The sequence below is a fragment of the Fulmarus glacialis genome, unplaced genomic scaffold (assembly GCF_000690835.1).
Source record: "Fulmarus glacialis isolate BGI_N327 unplaced genomic scaffold, ASM69083v1 scaffold37905, whole genome shotgun sequence".
Lineage (NCBI taxonomy): Eukaryota > Metazoa > Chordata > Aves > Procellariiformes > Procellariidae > Fulmarus > Fulmarus glacialis.
Window position 1 is genome coordinate 29681 of NW_009215694.1, and position 16750 is coordinate 46430.

Consider the following 16750-nt stretch of genomic DNA (forward strand, 5'->3'; position numbering starts at 1 on the left):
ATTCTCAGCTACTTACTATAAGATCTAGTTGCCATTAAAAAAGATTATCTCTAAACACCCACACGCCACTCATTTGAGACAGAGGAGCAAGGCAGAGGAATATGGATTTTCTGGGTCGGGATCTGACAGTTTAGATAACTTATTTTGGAAAGTACAAACAGAGGTACTGGGAGAACAGCCATGCCATCCTAAGGAAGTGAATACAAAAGCCTCTCACTAGAAGGGAATTATATTCAGAGATTTTGCCTGCAAGAGAATCCCCTCTGTTTAATTCTTCTCCAGCTGGACCTTGTAAAAGTGATTTCTCAGCAAGGCTTGTAAAGCACAGCATTGCACCAATCACATCTATTAGTCACAAGCACATATGGGTGATGATACCTACATCAGTCTGTGGGAACTCTGCAGTTAGCTAAGCTATGTTTGGCATTTGTCTTGCATTGCAAAATCCCTTCACAGATGCTGAACATTAGGCGACCACTGAGACAAGAGTCTAAAGCATCTACAAATCCTAATGACAAAGCAAAATCGTCTTTGCATTCTTATCGTTAGTCAGACTAAATGATACCATATGATGAACTTCTCTAAGGCCATTAGAACCCAAAATTTAGGAAAAGATTTACTTTTCAGTTCTTAAATATTAATGACATAAGTCATTAATAAGGGAATCAATAATTCTGGTTTAGTAGAAACAACAACTCCAGAAGACTGTTAGTTTTGAGAATAAATTTATATTTATTTATTAGCACTTTAGGGGCTCCCAGAGCTATGTGTTGCTGATCTGCAAAATGAGAGGAAGGGAGGTATTGTGGTCCAATAACTCCTTCATTAACCAAAGAACCTGTGTATGTTTAAAAAGAATTGTTGTTGATTGTCCTGTCTGATTATACTGAGTATTTGTGTACACTAATAAAACAGAGATAAAATGCAAGCTATCTGGTAATATTATTGTTTTCTACAATAATGGTAATATGTACAGAGTCGATTTAAATACTGCCTAAAATGTTTCACTCAGCAGAATAAGAGAAAGAAAAGCTTCAATTTTCCACTAGGTGTCAGTCAATCTATTTCTTTGGTTAAATAGGATCTGTGCAAAGAGACTCGAGAGCAAAATGCAGATGCAGAGCTGCTCTAAAAATAGTGGGTTTTTTGTGAGTACCAGCCAGAAGTATTTCGAAAGAATGACACCAAATGGATGACTTTTGTATTTTAATTATGCCTCTATGTTTTCTTGTTTGCTTTACATTTTCCATTTAGCAGCAGTCAAGAAAAACCCCACAAACTCCAAACCTGGTACAACTGATCCATGAGCAAGCAGTTCCGGGCAAAGTGGAAAGCAAGAGAAGGGGCAGGCTGGCCCTGCCTCCGGAGACACCGCATGGTTATTTCATGTCAGTCCGGAGCCAGCAGCAGCAGGATTTGACCCTTTCAAAGGGAGGTTGCCTCAGATACCTCTCCTTGCGATGGAAAGCAGAATCCAACACCTTTCAAGGAAGCTCCAGAGCATCAAGCCTTTGAGCTGCCATTGCACTAAAGAAGACAGCACTGTTCACAGTGCAAGGCATGGTAAGGTCCTTGGGAAAGATCTTGAGAGTGCAGGAAGAGTGCAGAAACATAAACCGGGAAACGATTGTCAAAGGGAGGAGAGATGAAAAGATAGATGCAGAGAGAGGAGTGTGTCAATATGGATTTGAAAAGGGAAGCCAGACGTGACTCTCCCTAACGGTAGCCTTGGCCCCACGTCGCTGGCCATAATGGCAACTGAAGACGATCGACCACTTCTTGTGCCAGCCTTGAGCAGACAGGAGCTGCTGTGGGGAGGGCAGCACCTGGAGGGCGTACAGGAAAGGACAGAAAAATGATGGTGCAGAGCAAGACACGCCGACTGGACAAAGTGAGCCAGAGGTTGATACAGACAGCGCAAGAGGAAAGAAAGCAAATAGAGCATTTTCATTCTGGCTTCATAAAAACCAAAGAGCCCATCTCTTGTGTGAGTCTGTGTCCCACATATGCCGTTTGTAGTAACGTTTCACACCTGCAGCTGCTCTGAACAGGTTACACTCACATGGGTTACAGCTTCTTACCTTGCCTACTGTGCCCTGGGTAGATGCATTAGCACGTGTAAATCAGAACTGTTTTAATCCCTGAGGGGGTGAAACCTCTGTACCTCTGTAAAACCATTACTCTGAGAGCTGCAGGGTCCTTCTCCACTCCAGCCAGGTAAAGACTGGCAGGGTGCCTATGGGAACAGCGATCCGAGAAAATCTGATCAAGGGGCCCTTATGCAAAAGTCAGAGGTACCTGTTAAAGGAGAGCAGCAGCTTTGTGGTATCAATTCAGTTTATATCCCGTGTCCACCAGGGAAAGGGTTAAAGACTAATTGTGCTCAGGCAAGATGAAGCCCTCACTGGAGGAACTGGTGAGCAATGTCCATAAAGGTGGCAGGGGAGAGGGACTGGCTCCCCAGGCTGCCCAGGGAGCCAGTTGGGTTGGTCTCTGTTTTGCTTTGGGTCTGTGGCTGCTGGGCTGTGTGATCTGGCAAAGCAGAGACCCAAAAGGAACCACCAATGTGGTATTTTATTGTCCAGCGTGTATTTTCTACAGTGGCATTGGCATCAGTCTTGTCTTCGTGATCCCTGGCTCTACTCCTCAGATAGAGAACTTTTTTGCCTGCTTTTCCTGTAATCCACAGAGGTCTCTTACCCCAGCAGAATCTGGGTAGCAGAAAAACCCTTCTTTCACATGCTCTTCACTTCTGCTCTTCGTGTTACCTGTGTGTTATTTTCCAAGTTACTGCTCTTGTGTGCTGGGCTGCCTCTTTTCACCGCTGTGCAGCTATCCCATTCACCCAGCTGTTAGGTTTCTCCCAGTGGCTGTTACAGTGATGGGAATGTTATTAAAATAACCTGGTGGAGGAATTAAAATGTCTTTAACATAGATCCCCACAAGAATCTAAAAACTAGGTTATGATAGTTCTTATTGCATTGCTCTTCTTTGTTGCTTAAGTATCGGGTTTGGGCCTGGCTATGTACAATGGAGAAAGAACAGAATCTTTTTGTGGGTGTGTTTGTGCAATTTTACAAGACACACAGAATGGGCAGACTCAACGGCAGCTACAAAAATCCTGCAGGCTTCTTGGCTTGCTCTTCTTCCCTCTGAAACACCCGGAGCTGTATCTCATTTTACATAACAAATGATGGAGTGAATCCGTTGTGCCAGAGGAGGGGTAGTTAGAAGAAAAGCAAACACCACTCCATGTTCTTGCCTGTCAGCGGTGGGGCTGGCAGAGGGGCCGGGGCAGCGCGGCATGGGAGCCCAGGAGGTACCTGGGCCACCTCCTGGAAGCAGCAGCAAGGCTTCGCAGGAGGAACTGGGAGCCAGGAGTTCAACGTCTCTGCGCTGTCCTTCAGCAACTCTCTTCACCCATCTTCATCCAGCTCAGCTTCCCTGCTTGGAAGATGAGAATAAAATCAAGCTCATATCTTCACAGTGTGCTTTCAAGCCCCAACACCGGGAGCCTCATACCGTAACTTCAGGGACTTGAAGAAGGTTAAAATTGTCTCATATTGCCCGTGGTACTGTAGTAAACAGTAAGTTTTCCCGGTGGATCAGACATGGGGAGACTCTTCCCAGAAACATGCTGATTTGGAAGGTGTTCTTTATGGATTGCCAGAAAACGTATTCAGGTACTGTTGTTAATGGCAGAGTTATACTAACAATTTTTAAAGTCATGTATCTAACATAGACCATGCTTTGGAGGTCACCGGGAACTGGCTTTTGCCATTCTTCCACTAAGCTGTGAGTCTGCGAATAGCTCGGCTGCAAGCCGATAGAAGGTTGTTTTTCCTGGCGTGGTAAATGTGGGAGGTTTGGGACCTGAATGTCACATGTGTCTTAGGGAAGGCTCTTCCGTATGAGCTGGAGGCTCTAGTTCAGTGCCACCTTTCCCTCTACCCCCCGTTATTCAACTCAGTTGTTTAGCTCTTGCATACTTCTTCAAGTCTTACACTTTTCTTCCTTTAGTCTGAAGCTCATACAAATGTTTCAGCCAAAAGGTTCTTAGAGCTTATTTATATAGGGGTACTGGTTTGTGACAGTGCAGGGCTAGGGGAAGGGGCCGATGGCCTCAGGATGAGCCAGGAGTGCCCATGAGGGACTTCGCACCTGCCTTGCCTTGTGTGACTTGGCCTATAACAAACCTACAGAACCCAAAACCCGACAAAATCAGCTGATTGTGTTAAAATTGCAATTCTTCTCAAGACTGATGTCTTCGGTGCTGGAATCGGTGCTGCTATTATGCTGTGCTCTCTTCCCACTATTCACAAAAATCCATGATTTCTAGCTCAGCTGTGTTTTCTTCCCAGTGGCCAGAAACCTTGGCTGTGAAGTATGGGAATAAAACTTGGGATCTGCTGCAGTCAAGTTTTTCGTTGCTGTTGAAATTCTCACCTCTGTGAAATCATTCCAGAAAAATGTTTTTATTTATGATGTTTTATTTATTTGCTATTTCTATGACACGTACTTCAGAAATTTAAGAACCCTCCTTTGTTTTTCTGTGTGTATCCAGCTCGTTCCCAAGAAACGGTGTGGCTGCATACTTGTTTGAGATGGAGGCGTGAGGGAAGTGCTGGCTCCCAGCGCCTGTCCCCGGTTCAACACATGGGAGCTATGGCTTTCCATATGCGTCTGTGGAGCAATGTAAGTAAAACTGTTTCCTATAGAGGTCTTCAGGGCAACCGCTTTCTCCTGCTGAGATGCTGAAATGGAAACCCTTGCTGGCTGCTTTCCTTCGAAAACAGAGCTGGTGCTCTGTCCTCGTACAGCGCAGCTTTCTAATAGCTGACTTCCAGTGAGCCTCTGAAATGCTGAGCAGCTGAAAACCCATCATATGCCTCTCACTGCAGGGAATACTGGCTGCTGGACAGAATTACCGATCCTTAATTACTGTGTCTGTACAGACTATGATCTGCCTGGAGCCATAATCAGATACAAAAAGGCTCTGAAACAAATCTATAGACCAAGTTCTGTATTTATGTAGAGCCCTGACAATTGGGAAGGAATGCCAGCACAAGTTATTAATGCCACCATATTTTTATCATGTGAATATGACTGTGTAGTTAGTGATGGTCAGGATTTCTGGACATGGCATTGCAGCCACACAAACAAGAAGTTATTTCAGCCAGCCGGTTGCATTTGAGAGTGAATTTCATAGTTGCAATTCTGTGGTGAAAGGAACTCACTATGCTTGAGGAGAAGGAGAAAGAAGCAGCTTTTCTCAGATTTTTTTTGGAACAACTGCACTGATTTGGAGACTGTAATTCCCTGAGGAAGCTGTGTCTCGGCTATAAATACCCTCTGAGCTAGCTCAGCGGGTTTATCTGGACTGGGATTAATTTATAGGTATTGCATTTGACTCTCACAGGGGGCATATTTCTTATTCTCTATAGAGCAGTGATGAGTAAAAATGACCAAGGCAGAGTCTGAGATATCTTTTAATAAACAGCTTCCTCCATTGCTATTCCGTATGCCTCGGCGAGCCTCCCAGCTGTCCCAGAGCTAACAGCCAGAGGACAGTTGGCCTCCTGAGGCAAAGTGTTTGTCTGCAGGGAAAGTAGAAGGTGAAATAATAGCTATGTTCCTTTGTCATTGTATGTGGCTGGTTTTAAATAATAAATCTTTTAAAGTTAAATCTAAGTAAAGCCGCCCATGATCGCCACCCCCACCGCCCATGCCATTGCAAAGCGGGAGGAGAGACCTGGTAGATCTGCTTTTAGCTGGAGCCAGGCACCTGCCCAACTTGCAGGTATGTTTTCTGCATCAGAAGAGAGCAGGGCAGTGGGGCAAAATGTGGAATTGGGGTGTGTAGATATCAGTCCGATTAAAGAAAGTCAGAAATATTCCTGTGAGTGAGGCTCTGGCAGGAAACAAGTTAAACTTAATGTAAGGTTGTCTCTTGCAGAGTATTTCCCCAGAGGAAAGCTGCTGGCACTGAATGTCCTCTCCCGTGTTTCCCCCCTCATTTTAAGGGCAACAGGACTGAATCCTAAGGTGCTGCAGTATTAGAACATGCACAGAAGAGTGTCAAATTTAGCTGTTGAAAAAGCCTGATGAGGGGATCAGTATTGTCACTGTTCTGAGGTCACTGCATGACCTTGAGGAAGTTGATAGGTGACTACCAAAAGCACAGGATGAGTCAATTTGGAAAGAGATCTCCAGAAGAGAGATCTCCATCCATGGAGCAGTAGGCCTAGGCTTATTTGTGTTTACCGAGAAAGAAAGTAGGTACTTTTTCCCCCATCATAGCTATATCACAGGAAACATGATAGCCAAAAACATGGCTGAAAGCCAAATTCATTTTTACTAGGCCCAGAAGTACCATGTTGAACAGTGGCTGACCCCTCGGTAGGCGTTCATGTGTGATTCTCAAACACTCGGACGGGCGGTATCAGTACAAAGCGGCTCCGGAGAGAGGCTGGGCTCTCCTAGTTTTGTCTCCCTCCCGATTAAAAGTGACTGGGTGCAATACTCGCCACCAGCAGCAATACACAGTGGGGCAGCTGTCTTCTCTGAAGACACCAGATTTAGACACAAGTTGTAATGTCTGCTCTTCCAGGCTGACAGAAGAGTATGCTTGGCCAGTTCATTGCGAGAGTGGGTCTCAGTTCACCAGGAGCAGCTGAGTCGTGGTATAGGGCACATCAGAAGCTAAAGGTTTCTTGCTCTCGGTCAAAAATAGTCAAATATCTTAGAACAGACAAATACCTTTTGATGATCCTGAACTTGTGTGTGCCTTGTTTAGTAACTTAATCTCCATACTTGAAATTAACTAGCAAGGCTTATTTAGCATTTCTGATCAAGTTCTGATCAAGTTCTCCTCTTGTTCCAGCCAGGGAAACTTCTGGACAATCCCTCCTTTTGCAGAAACTCATGCATTTTAGGAGAAAGGCTGATTGTTCAGAACTCGAGCTCTCCAAGAGGGTGATGACAGGCCCCTTACCTCCAAGTGTTGCTAAACATGGTGCAATCTATAAGCAAAATAGGCCACCTAGCCTGAGCTGTGCGTACGCCTGTGAAAGGTTTTGCGTCAGATCAGGGCAGGCAAAGGGTGAAGGAAACGAGATATCAAGGACTGAGCCCGACCTGGCTCCAGTGCTGGCTCTGGTCGGATGGAGCAACCACCGCAAGCAGGCAAAACACACAAGCAGTGGAGAACTGCTTGAAAAAGAGAGCTTGCAGGCTCTAACAGGAGGTTTGCAGAACAGAAAGTGGCAATACAGAAAACAGGAGGGCTGCAACAGCAGCGAATGATTTCAGAAGCTATTGCTGCTCAGCCTCAGCCTACTCCTGCAATGTTTTACAGAGAGCAACAGGAACATCTTATCTGTGGTTGGGAAGCATTTGGGGGATTGTTGGTGCGTTTGTGAAATGAAGACTGCATCTTTAAATCACATACAGTATGCTTGATTAATAATCAAGGTAAAGAAAGAAAAAATATTTTGAGAGTGGTGAGACCTAGGGAGCAGCATCCTAGGAAACGTTTCCTTACAAAGGGCGTCTTGTAGACTATTCCCTATTTCATGGCTTGAAACAACAGCAAATTATATGATTTTTTTTTTATCCCAGTTTATGACCCCCTGGAGCATGGTAATGGGTATAAAACATTAATCTGATTTGTTTAAAAATATTAATCCAATTTTTTGTTTAATGGTACAAATCTGGGCACAACTGATAATAAAAACTTACAGCATCTTATCGCTTTAAGGAGATAGTTAAATGCGATGCCATTCATCACAGTGATAGGTAGTTCCTCAGGCGCAAATACGCACCTATCGCAGTCCATGCATGATGACGGCCAGAACCAGCTCTGTTTTCTGTCTGCTCTGAGTGGCACTATCGACAAAGAGCTACGAGCAAGGGCAAAGCAACGCTCTTGACAAATCCTTCACAAATGTTTGGGTTGCTCTCCTATGCACTCCTCTGGCAAATTTTAAACAAAGTCTAGAAATCTGTGTTAGCCACAGAGCATGAGCGTAGACTTCAAATAAGACTTCGCTCTTACTATCAGTCCAGTATTTTGTTTGAAATTGGATTTCTTGTCGTTTGGTCAAGCTAAAGCTGATGGCTGGGCAAAAGCGGCCCCAAGGTTTGCCACGTTGAGAAGAGCCCTGGAGAGCAGAGGGCACCCACAGCAGCCCAAGGGGTGTGCGGGTGATGAGGTGCTTGTGCGGGGTCGTGGTCCTACAGCAATGCCACGTCTTTGCCAGCCAGTGCGGACTTCAGATTCAGTGACCGCTTTAAGGTAAATATCCATCTGTGGTTTCAGCAAGCTGGGACTACTGTGAATGGACGTTACTAGAGAAATGTGGAAATACTTTAAAAATCATCCTCATAATCTTTTAAATTACTGTATTTTCTTTTTTTCCAGTTTATCTAAGCATTCTTTAAACCAGGTTTATCAGCTCTGATATGTCAAAACTTGTTCCTGTGGTTAGCATGCACCACTGAGGTGGTTTTTCAAATACTCTAGTTGCATCTCTAGTTCCAAAATCCATTATGCTCTAGCTCCCTGTCACAAAATGGGGTTAATAGCACATCTGTTTCATCTCTTGTCTATCAAAAGTAATTTGATTTAGAAATCCTTTGGAGTTGTGTAGAGGCAAGAAGCAGCTCAAAGGAAAACTTGTTCTCACCTTGGCCTCTAGGTATTTTTGTTTCAGCTTCTTGCAAAACTTGCACTTTCAATTCATGATTACTGAAGCACAAAAATCGTATTTTTTTTTTCCCCTTGAGGTTCTGGGGAAGTCTAACTAGGGAAACCGAGGCACACAGGGCACGAGGTCCACGTGGGAAACCAGAACTGAGGGACAGGCTTAAGCCATTCAGAGAGCCTGGGCTGAGTTCCCATTTATGCCAAAGGTTTTTGGATTATTCATTCATCTCTGAGGCTCTGGCAAAACCTGGGAACGGAGCGGGCGGGGAACCGAGTCCTGCACAACCTGGGAAACACTCTTGCCCCAACTACTACTTCTGGGACCGGTTCCCGTAAGAATTAGGCAGAAGACAGTGGCAGAGCAGAGTGAGCTTGTTTGTTTAGACACACAATGTTTGCCTTTATTTCCCTCTATCTTTTCTAAGGGCTGTGACGGCACTTCCTTCCTAGTTCATTTGTGTGGCTGCCTGAAAGGGATATGTCTAAATAGGGGTCAGAGCGACTGCAGGGCAGTTTGCTTGTTTGTTAAACAATATGGGAAGAAAACAGAGGCCATGAAGAACACTTCCCTCCCCTCTGTGCCCCAGGGAACATTCTTTATAACATTTGGCAGCAGCTCTTTCATCAGAAACCAGCAAACCACTGCACAGAGCGGCTGGCCCTGGAAACTGTTTTAGCAATTTAACAAGAGAGGAAGAGGAGGCACAGGAAAGAAGCTTTAAAAAAAAAAAAAAGTTGTATAAAGCCTCATAGAAAATCTCTAAATAAGCAAGACAGAGTGTTTAAACAGTAAAAAATATGTAGTGGTTTTCAAGGAATTAAAAAAGAAAAGCGTGTTGGGCTTGCCTTTCTGCATGGTGCATTATAAACAGGAGCACAGTATCATGTCATGTCCGGATCGTGCTGCTGGTCAATGTAAATGAATGCTCTCTCTCTGACAGTGACCATTGCAAGACTGTTCAGAAAACAGCACAAGAAAGTTCCTGCAGGCTATTGTGAAAAATATATCCAGAGGTAAGCCCAAGTGGCTAGTGCAGAAATTGAAGCATGAGAAAAATAACAGGAATTTCTGTAAATATATTTGTCTCCAAGCTCTGCAAAAACCCCATCTCTGAAGACTAGTAGTGAATTCCAAATGTTAATGATATACTGAAAATAATTACTTCTGTAACAGAGCTGATGGTACCAGAAATCAGCTTGGTTTGCCTTCTTTCCTCAGACAACTTGGTGCAATTTTGCATCGGTGCTTCTGGGCTCTGTTTCTAGTGGTAAGCTGGGGATATGGTTCTATCCAAGCCTAAAACTTTAGGCACTTAAAACTCCCCAAGGTCTGCCAGTTGCTTAGGTTCTTATCAAATACATGCCTAATAGTCTGTTAGCCATGACTGGCCTGCTAAAACCTCTGTGTTCCTCAGCGGCGGGGCCTCTGAACTCCATCACCGCTCTTGACGGGTCATTCATTCCCTCGTCGATCTTGCCTTATCCGGCAGGATGCTCGGGGCATAGCCTTTCTTCCTTCCCCAGTCCAATGTGTCTGATGAATTGAACCTAGTTCAATAACTATTCTGCCTGATCTTGTTTGCAACTAACGCCACAAGGCGAGTGCTTTACCTAGAAGGTTATATGCTATTTTTATACACAAGCGTTTATTCTTGTCGTACGCTGGAAAGGGGAGGAAAGCAAATGTGAATGTATTTTTTTTTAGACTATGGTTCAGGCATTAGCTAGACAATCTCTACTTTTCTACTTGCTCAAGGTCATTCTTAAAAGGCCTCCAAACACAGTTTAATGTGTTTTCAGAGGCCTCCAAAGCCAAATCAGGGAGCTTGCAGACCAAGCGCTGTGTGGCTGTAGTGCTGCTGAAATGCACCGTTACAGTCCTGGAAGTCACGGAGTAATTACGACCCCTTCTAAATGTGGTTTGTTTCCACTTTAATTGAATACTTGCCCCGCATTACTAGGAATATGTGTTTCTATGCTGCATGTACCATCCGATGAGGAGCGTGGCACAGAGGTGTGATGCCCCTGGGGGCAATCACTGTTAGTTCTCACCGCTAAGACCGAGCATCCTCTGATTTCATCTGCTTCTCCCGTCACTGGGAGGTGGATGCCTCACCGTTGCTGAGGAGTTACAGGAGGCAACACCAGAATTGTGCAGTTTCAGTGTTCTGTATGTGCTTCTCCCTTAGATAATGGAGTATAGTGTCTACGTAGAGGGAGGGCAGGTGCTGTTTTCATAGAATCATAGAATCATTTAGGTTGGAAAAGACCTTTAAGATTACCCAGACACTTTTACCTTAATGGGCCTCCCTTTCTTTTTAAGAGGTCTAGCAAGGCTTTCAAAGCTGCTTTTCTATGCATCACAAAGCAATTTTCATTGTTATCCGCTGGTGAATGAAATTGTTTCTGGGTAGTGAAGTTTCACCATTTTCTTGCTTCTACTTGAGTACCGATTTTAATGTAGTTCTAGCTTTGCAGGAATGTCACTGAGGTGGGATATTTAAAATCAATTTGCATTATTACTTGTATTATCATTACTGAATGTTTTATTACTTGTTGTATGCTTTAGAAGCCCTAGTTGATAAATGATGTAGATGACATCAATAAGAATTTTTATCCTGTGGGCAGCGGTAGTAAGGACTGTACATTTTAGAAATGTTAAGGGCAAAGATTGCAAAATTCCCTAAACCCTTTTTATGTTTCAACAACAAAAACCAAACATTCCTGTAAGTCAGTGAAAAACCCCATGTGTGCTCTTCAGACATTCTGTTGTGCTGCTGTGGTGCTGGCAGGTATTTAGAGAAATGAAAAGAGTACAGACTGCTGGAGACTAAATGATTGAGTTAAAACAAATATTTTAACATCTTTGCATTCCTTTTCAAATGTTTAAATGGACTACTTAAAATATGCTCTATTGTACAACTTTCCACATTGGTAGGGGTAAAAAAGTGGCCTATAGGAGCTTTGCTAACCATACGGTCAGTGTTCCTATAAACTTGAATTATAGCCTAGCTGAAGGTTACATGTTTAACCAGCTCACAACAATTGCCTTGACTGAAATTTATTTTCTTTTAACTGTTTTTGAAACACAAGAGACTTCTTACCAGATAACATGTTTGTTTTGAATAGATATTTCAGACTGCAATGTCACTAAACATGTCGGGAGTGTTCGGCCAACTGGGTCCTCTTCTTCCTTTTAGAAGAACCCTTCCTCTATTACCCACACCTTGCACACCATCTTAGTCTGGGCTGTGTTATGAACATGATTTACTTCTGCTACTAGCTGGCTTATTTAAAAAAATGACAGTTCTCTAACGTGACACTCAAGTGATTTAATTGAGACCACCCTTTCTTGAAATTCCCATTTCATTTGCTAACAGACTTCCAACTTCTCTAATAAACGAGGCGTAAGCCCCCTCAAACCAGAGCCATCTCGGTTATACTGTCCTGTCAGGCTTATCTCATCATACCATGGAAAATGCTATTTAATTTCGCTCCCTGCAATACATACATAACTGCACTGGCACTTTTAACACTTTACGTTTTGAATATTTGATTTTTGGAATAGTAATGTTCTTTCATTCACTGAGAATTCTGTTCCTAAGGGGCTTTTCCATTTTTAGTGTTATAAAGCTGTGATGTTATAAAGTATATAGTGTTATAAAGCTGTGTGTGTTATAAAGCTGTGATGTATGATTTTAGCGTTATAAACTGTGATGTTCAGACCCACCACACCACCATTTTATTACTTGAGTTAATAAAGTGACTAGCAGAAGACTGGTATCTGGAGAAGCATATACAACACACTTGCTGTAGGGCTTTTTCTTCTCCTTCTAATAACAAAAAACAAGCCTATGGAATAATGGGTTTGATTCCCGCTATGACAGGGAAATCGTGCTTATCAGTTATAGGTCTTTCTGGGTTTTGACTAAATGTTAGAAAAGCAAAAGACTCTCCCAGTTGTCTGGTAACGTCCCCATCCTGATCTCCATGCTTTTGGCCCATAGCGGGCAGGCACTGCATCTTCTCATTTAAATGAATGTCCACTTCTATAAAGCATAAGCAAACGGCATTCCACAACCTCCAATGTAATTCTTAGAGAAAGACTTGCTCCTTAGCAACTTCCAAAATAACTGAGTTATTTAATTGTAACTTTATTTTTGATACCAAATTGTTTCTTACTCAGCAAGGCAGCACTACGTGACACTTACAGGTGAAAACTGGTGGCCTGTAAGTCGTGTAATCGTGTCAAATAATGCAGAGAGGACCATTTTTAGGTCTTCATGATACTTTATGGAAGCTAGTGCAGGAATGATTCCAGGGTTTGAGCCTGCGCAGTTTTAAATGACTTACGTTCTTGCTGCTTCTCAGGGAGAGATTGTCCCACAGCCTCAAAGACCTCTTGCTGTGTGGAAAATGCCTTTTCCTTTCCTTCTGCCTCAGATTTTCCATTAACAAATTTTTATCCCAACTTGTACACCCACTCAGCTAGTTTGAACTCTTCTTCTGTGTTTTTATGACCTTCCAGTGCTAGTAGACATTTACTACACCCCTCTTGTCTAGTGGCCAGATTATGTGTATTGAATCTTTCTGTATAAATGTACCCCTTCAGTGCCTTAATCTCTTCTGATGGAATTTTTTCTTCTTTAAATTCTTTCCCACCCTTCACTGCTCTTTACTCTCCCTGGACTCAGCTTGGAAGCTCATTTCTTGTGAGCATTCTGGACGCCTCAGGCAATACAGGAAAATCCAGTAGGATGGTGCAGAGGGGAGGGGCAAGTGAGCAAGCCTCAAGTGTCTGGGATAGTGCTCAATGCAAAAGACGCATGGATGCAAAATTTGCATATTAGCATCAGTCATAAGAACAGTACTTCGCCTCCGATGCTACGCTAGTCATCATTTTAGACATTGATACCTTTCCTTGCTAGAGAAATAAAATAGCTCTGGGTTGACAGATGAGAAATAGCTGAAAGTAATTTTTCAGAAACGCCTAGTATTTCCTTGTATAATGGGTGCAGTCAGTGGCTGTATTGACGAGTTATGGTATAACATAGGCAAAGGAATTAGCGTTTTGTCTTTGTAAATTTAATGCATTGCTCTATTAAAACAGTATCTTGATTTCATTCCTTATGATTGTAGGACACTGCTTCCAGCACTTAGCAGAAGATCTGTGTATAACATTTAATTTGCATATGTCTTAAGTGGAAATATCTACCTTTTATTATATAGCCCAAGTCATGGATACTGTTTTCATATCAACTTTCTCCTGGCACAGACTACCGTGGATATATACTAGGTCCTCCTCTTTTCAAGGTCTTGTGCCAGACTGCAGAGGTACTGTTTTGCATCGTTTCAGTCTCACTTTCCTAGACTGCCGGTGTGTGTTAGTGACATTGCCTTCCGGCCTTTAAGGTGAAGGCCACTGATTATTTACAGCTTCATAAATATCTAATTGTGGAGTGCATTGCTTGAGGGAACAACAGTAAAATGTGACTTTTTCCATTTGGGTTTGTTAGAAAGCAGTACTGAAATTCAGCATTACTGAAGCACACAACAGGCTGGACCGGGGATGCCCCGGGGATGCCATGGAGGCAGTTAGCCATACCAGCACCCTGCCAGAACGGGAGGGGGGCCCCCCAGCCTGCACTCCCTCTGCGGCAACCGCTGCTTAAAGCGAGTGTCCGAGCAAGAGCCAGTGCCGCCGTGAGTGACACCTGACAAGAAACAGAGACATGGAAACTTGAAGGCTATTGCCCAACTACAACATGGACACCTGCAAATGAAGGTGCCAAGAAAACAAACATTCGGGAGCTTGAGGCTATTTAGAAGAGTCAAAATTAACTCATGTTTTAAAAATATTTAGGAAAATGCTGATTTGAAAGTAACCTAAATGCACTTTAAACAAAATGCAGAGTAAATCCTTGAAGTGCCTGAGGAGTCTGTCGTGCATTAGTGTGCTTAAAAATACAAACAAAACCATGATTACAGAGAAAAATGAATTAGCTCTAACTCTGCTTGTTCCAAGGGCCCAAAACTGTGAACAAACCTGTTGGGTTTTTTTTTCTAACTTGTGCAGTTGTTTTATTTTTAGTATTGACTTGGGAAGAAAAAAGATCCTATAAGAGCCAAACAAATGACAGTTCCTTATCAGAAAGGTTCTCTAAAAGACTCTTTGGTGTGTGAGAGCAAGAGGTCTGCTTTTGTCAGACTGTGAAGCAGCATCCCTCACTGGTCCCTGGGGAACATAGTGGGAAGCGATAGTGATCAGGACTTCGGGATGCTCGGGCGGAGAAAGCATACGATGATGTTGGTAACTGAAAGGCAGCAGGCCTCCTTCCAGCTGCTCTCTCAGACAAGCCTCACAAATCAAAATCCTCTTTCAGATGCCCAAATTATATTTCTGTTGGCTAAGACTTTAAAAACTTTTTAAAGTTGCTTGAATTAACAGCTGTCTTTGGCTTCGTTTTTCACCTTAGTCAGTTGTTTGTATATCCTCCTGGCCTTCTCTTTGGCTTCATTTCACCGCTGCGTGTGCTTTAACTTTCTCCAATTACTTTCACACTTGCATTTTTTAAAGCGAACCTATGACTCCACAACTTGCCATGCCCTCATTCTCCCCATAGAAAATACAAAAGCGGCGCATTATTTTTCAGCATTGCATACAGCTGCCTATCAAGTAGGAGTTAAATTCAAGAGTACCTTTCCACAAGACAGCAGCAAAACAGAGGTTTCTTCTTTTAAATATATGAAGCTATTGACTGGGGAGTATTTCTGTCCAGCTGTCTGCCATCATGAAGGCTTGTCTTCCAAAAATTTTGAAATTGCTTTAGTACCTGCCTTTAACAATGCTACAAATACTGGCCTGGGAGTGGGTGGCTACGCAGTTGGTAGTAGTACGTAAAGAACCGGAGGTATGAAAAATGCCTCCTCCTCTGGGCACGAGAGCGGAAGGAAGAATGCAAAATAAAATAAAAAACATTATGCTTCTCCAATTTTAAACATTTAATAGTGCACTTATTGAGTATATTCTGTACAGACATCTATAGCAAGTTAAACATTTTCCTTTCTCTCACATAGATCATAGTCATGTAAAGCACATTTACAATAGAAAACATACTTGAGGTACAAAAACCCAAAAAGAATATCTGAGGTATAAATACAGGTATATTTTAAATAATCTTTATCATGCTTTATCTATGTTTGACAGTACACTGTGGGCAAGTATACATGTTTACAATAGAATGGTATGTACAACATACAATTTTACAAATTCAAAAGTGTTTGATGTAGAAGAATATACAAGGTTTTCCTACTCATGAGGAACATTGTTACTGGAAGTACTACATTATTTGCCATAATAAAAAAAATCTTCATCAAAAAGCTTAAAATAATACTGACAATGGTAACAAAGTCTCAGTCAAAATTCCATCTTGCAACTCATTCATACCCTAGCCACAAAATACATTTATCACTTAATACTGCACCTTGAAAGCAAATCTTTACCTTTACAGTAAAACCTACAGAAAGACACCTTTCTAGAGGACCTCAAGACTTCCTACAGTTCCTACAAGTTGATTCTAAGAAGGGGGGAGTAGCCCAAAGGGTTTAAAAACCCAACAAAACCCAAGACAAAACCCCACCCTCCTCTCTGCCCCCAAATACAACCCTCCAAATTGCTCACATCCAGGTTCTGTTCATGTTAATGTGCAGCTTTTAGGAAACAGGCAAAGGAGGGAGAGCAAGGGAGAGAGCCCGTGCGACTCCTCCGAGCCACCTCACCCCACCTGCTGCTGCAGGAGTCCTGCCACCTCCCGGCACCGCAACTCCAGTGTTGACTTTTTCCTCTTGAGCCGGTAGAATACAGTGAAATACATAAAAGCTCATTAAAACACGTACAGTTAACACAGGTAGGAGTAAAAGCAACAAATATTTTTTGGCAAATTAACAATTGACATTACTGGCTCTCTTCACCATTGCATAGACATTTCATTTCTAAGCTGCTACGTTGCTCAAAAGTATATTTACTTAAAATTGCTATAGAAT